We start from the raw sequence: 5,332 nt of genomic DNA on the forward strand, positions 1-5,332 counted from the left end.
CGTGTACTACCAAACAGCCCCTGCAGAAGTATTTAATATCATTTACAGACCTTGGCACAAGATTGATTGATTGATTGATTTTAGATTTTTTATTTATTTGAGAGAGAGAGACAGAGATAGTGAGATAGAGAGCACAAGTGGGGAGGAGAGGGAGAAGCGGGCTCCCCACAGAGCAGGGAGCCCGATGCGGGACTCGATCCCAGGACCTGAGCCGAAGGCAGACGCTTAACCGACTGAGCCACCCAGGCACCCTTGGCACAAGATTTAAAGAGGACTGCTTGTGGAGGTGAGAGTACTTGGTGAGGTGGGGGCAGTGTTTGCAATGGCTGACAAAGCCACCATCCCAAACCTCCTGAGATGTCACAACAATGACTACATCTGACAAATGTAAACCTTACAGAAGTAACAGTAATTGTCCTGGCTAACATTTACTGAGCACTAAAGCCTGTGCTGAATTCTTTTTTTTTTTTTTTTAAGAGAGACTTTAAAGATTTTATTTATCTGAGAAAGAGAGCATGTGCGTGCATGCACAGTGGGGAGGAGGAAAGGGTAGGGCTAGAGGCAGAGGGAGAAGCAGACTCCCTGCTGAGCAGGGAGCCCGACACGGGGCTCGAACCCAGGACCCTGGGGTCATGACGTGAGCTGAAGGATGATGCTTAACTGACTGAGCCACTTAGGTGCCCCATAAAGCCTGTGCTAAATTCTTAATGTACTTGAACTTATTTCTTTTTTTTTTTGAAGATTTTATTTATTTATTTGTCAGAGAGAGAGAGCACAAGGAGGGGGAGCGGCAGGCAGAGCAGTAGAGGGAGAAGCAGGCTCCCCGGCGAGCAAGGAGCCCGATGCGGGACTCGATCCCAGGACCCTGGGACCATGACCTGAGCCGAAGGCAGATGCTTAATGACTGAGCCACCCAGGTTCCCGAACTTATTTCATTTTTATAAGAACTATTTGAGGGTGATGTGAAAAAAAGGAGCCTTAGGTTAAAGAAGTTTCCCAAGGCTATCTAACTGTTGAGTGGAAAAGCCGGTAGTTAAGCCATTTTATCGGACTCCAAACTCCAAACCCCGTGCTATTTATTTAAAAGGGGAGGAGGGGCAGTGTGTGGCTTCACAGCTGCACATGTGAGCTTTATGTAGAGATTTTAGGCAACATGAACGCAGATATGAGTCAGCAGTTTCATGTGGCTGTCAAGAAAATGATTCAACCTGTAGCCCCGTTGCTAATAATAGCTCGTGTCTATTAAGTACTGGCCCTGGCCACGTGCTAGGCTCTATTCTAAGTACTTTACATGCATTAACTCCTTCTGTCTTCACAACAAGCTTACAAGGGTCATCCCCTTTATACAGATACAGGAACGGAAGCTCAGAAAGGTTAAAGATCTTGCCTAGAATTATAGCAGCCAGAATGTGATGATTAAATGGAGGAGTGGCCTCTGTCCTCTTCTGACTCTTCCTAGACCTTCCCTCGGGTTCAGTAAATGTGTCTGGAAAAGCAAGGTGGGGGATGCTGAGTTCACAAAACTTCAGGCATTGTTTACGTGATTGGTTCTCAGTGTGCAAAGAGTGTGCAAAGAGTGTCCACCTGGGGATTTCAGTGAAATGGGAGAGTTCCCATGCCCACATCGAGAAATGATTCAGTTAGCATTTTTAAACAACTGTCTTGAGTGATTTTTGACTCCAGGTGGTCGGTCCTCTGAGGATGCTCCAGAAACACCAGTCGAAGTGTTTTTCATGGCAGTCCAAGACTGGCTTAAGATGAAATATTTCAGGTACCAGGAAAAAAGATTTGTCCCAAAGTCTCAGAAGAAGGGATTAAGAGAAAACTTACACACATATGCTCATGCAGAGAGAGAGAGAGGGAAAGAGAGAGAAAAGGGAAGAGATAGAGAGAGAAAGAGAGAGAGAAACATGTTGTTCCTAAGGCTCTCACAAAAGAAACTTAAAAAATTATGTACAATTATGGAGGATATTAATTTTTTATTTATACACCTAGGTATTTCTTGTTACTTTTTTTCTTATCATGGCTTTGTTGCTTTTATGATCACAACAGCCATAAAAATGACATACACAGTAAATGTCATTCTTTAGAGGACTACTGTGACATTGGAAAGCTGCATACTATAATTTTTAAATTAACAGACTTTATTTTTTAGAGCAATTTTAGGTTCACAACAAAATTGAGGGAGAAGCACACAGTTCCCAAATCCCTCCCATCCCCACGTACACACACAGCCTCCCCACCAGCATCCACATCCCGCATGATTGTAATATGCTTGTTTGGTCATTATCCACCAAAGTCTATAGCTTACATTAGGGTTCACACTTGGTGTAGTACAATCTATGGATTTTGACAAATGTATAATGGCATTTATCCACCATTATAATATCATATAGAATAGTTTCACTGACTTAAAAATGCCCCCTGCTCACTCATTCATCCTTCCCTCCCTACCACTGCCCCCAACCAGGAGCCCCTGGTGGCCACTGATCTTTCTACTATCTCCATAGCTTTGCCTCCACAGTGTCATATAGTTGGAATCATATAGTATATCACCTTTCAGATTGCCTTCTCTCACTTGACAATATACATTTAAGGTCCCCCCGTGTCTTTTCATGACTCGGTAGTTGATTAATTTTTATCACTGAATAATATACCCTAGTACGAATGTATCACAGTGTTTGCCTATTGAGGGCCATCTTGGCTGTTTCCGTGTTTGGGCAATTATTAATAAAGATGCTGTAAATATTTGTGTGCCGGTTTCGTGTGGACATGGATTTTCAACCTAATTTAGCAATATACCAAGGCACGAGATTGCTGGAGCATATTTGGTTTCCTGAGTTTCATAAGAAACTGGAAAACTATTGCATTACCACCATCAGTGATCGAGAGTTCCTGTTGCTCTACATTCTCATCGGCATGTGGTGGTGTCAGAGTTTTGGATTGTGTCCATTCTAGCAGGTGTGCTGTGGTATCTCATTCATTGTCTTAAATTGTAATTGTGTGATGACATATGTTGAGCATCGTTTCATAAGCCTATCAGCCATCTGTATATCATCTTTGGTGACATGTCTGTTCAGCTATTTTGCCAATTTTTAAATTGGGTTGTTCATTTTCTTCTCATTGAGTTTTAAGTATTCTTATCTTGGATAATAGTCCTTTATCAGATATGGCTTTTGCACAGATTCTCTGTGAGTCTGTGACCTGTCATCTCATCTCTTGACAGTGTCTTTTGGAGAGCAGTTTGTAATTTTAATGAAATCTAAATTATCAGCATTTTTTTCATGGATCATGCCTTTGATTTTGTATTGAAAAAGTCATCACCAAACCCAAGGTTGTCTAGATTTTCTCTGATGTTATCTTCTAAGAATTTTATAATTTTTCAATTTATGTTTAGGCTTATGATCATTGTTTCTCATGAGGATGTCCAATTGTTCCAGCATCATTTGTTGAAAACACTATCCTTTCTCCATTAAATTGACTTCGCTCTTTTGTCAAAGATGACTTGACTGTATTTGTGTGAGTCTGTTTCTGAGCTCTATATTTTGTTCCACTTATTCCCTTGTCCATTCTTTCACCAATCCCACATTATATCATTTACTGTAGCCTTATAGTAAGTCTTGAAGTTGGGTAGTGTCAGCCCTCCAACTTTGTTCTTCAGTATTTTGTTGGCTAGTCTGGGTGTTTTGCCTCTCCATATAAAGAATCAGTTTGCTGATAGCCACAAAATAACTTGCTCAGAGACTGGGATTACTTTGAATCTGTACATGAAGTTGGAAAGAACTGATGTCTTAATACTGCATATTCTTACCAATGAACATGGGATATCTTGCATTTAGGTCTTCTTTGGTTTCTTTCGTCAGAGCTTTGCAATTTTCCTCATATAGATCTTGTACATATTATATCGATACCTAAGTATTTCACTTTTTCTGTGTGCTAAGGTAGGTCGTGTTATATTTTAAGTATCAAATTCCAGTTGTTCATTGCTGGTATATAGGAAGTTGATTGACTATTGCACATTAATCTTGTATCATGCAAACTTGCTATAACCGATATTTGTGCCAGGTTAATTTTTGGTCGATTGCTTGAAGTTTTCTACATAGATGATCATTTCACCTGTGAACAATTTTATTTCCTCCTTCCCCAAAGGTACACTTTTTCATTTCCTTCTCTTACAAATTGCATTAGCTAGGACTTGCAGTCAATACTGAAAAGGAGTGGTGAAAAGAGACATTGATCTTAGCAAGGAAGTTTCTGTCAATGAAATTCGATGTTAGCTGTCGGTTTCTGTAGATGTCCTTTACTAATTTAGGGAAGTTCCCTTCTATTCCTCGTTTGCTGAGACACGATATAATTTTAATGTAAAACATTGCCCAATTAGTAGTGTGTACAATTGGATTCTGACTTCGTGAAAAATGTATTTTACACGGGGGAAAATGAGTGGAAGGGAATACACTTATAATTCAAGGTAGTCATCTTTGGCTGGATGATGAGTATTTTCTTTAACAATTCTGTATTTTCTAACCCCAATGAACCTATGTTGTTTTCTGTGACAGAAAAATAACAGTATGAAAAGTGATGAGGTGTTCCGGAGAGACTGGCTTGCGGACAGAAAAACGGATAGAGGCTAAGTAAAACAGAAATCTAAGGAGACAAACCTGACTTAGTAATTGCGTCATCAACGAGAAGGCAAGCTTTCTGAGGGCTAGCCCCACAGCGTAATAAATCACTTCACCTGGGTCCCGGCTTTGCCTAGGAAATGCTATTTATTTGGCATTCCGAGCATGGTTTTTGTGGATACGGAACCAGGTTTCTGTCTTCCCAAGTAGTTTTGCCTATTGCTTCAGAACGAGGAGCAGGAGCCGGAGAGAGAGAGCGTGACTGATTGGAATGAACCGAACTACGGAACCGGGAGCAGAGTGACCTGACAAGTCACGGGAGAGGGGAGGAGGAGCGCGCCCCAAACCCCAGGCTCGGAGCGCGGGCGCCGGGGCCCGCTGTGGAGCCCCGCGCACGGCCGGGCGGTGGGAAGGGGGCAGCAGCGCCCCCGCCTGGCTGCGGCGCTCCCGGGGCCGGGCACATCCCGCCGCCCAGGTGCCTCGAGAGCGCACGCAGCTGCCGGCGCTCCCTCCGGTGCCGCGGCTCCCGGGCCCGCCGAGTGCCGGGGCGACGGCGACAGGCGAGGGGTCCCGGGCCCGCCCCACCCCGGCCGCCTGCAGCGAGCGCCGCGGACCGGCTGGGGCCGGGTGAGCCGCCGCGCCCGTGTCGCGCCGCACGCCGCGGAGGCGCTCGGGGACGGCGGGCGCGGGCGCGCACAGGAGGCGCGGGGCGG

This window comes from Mirounga leonina, unplaced genomic scaffold, assembly GCF_011800145.1.
Source record: "Mirounga leonina isolate KUSES-001 unplaced genomic scaffold, KU_Mleo_1.0 Mir_152, whole genome shotgun sequence".
NCBI lineage: Eukaryota > Metazoa > Chordata > Mammalia > Carnivora > Phocidae > Mirounga > Mirounga leonina.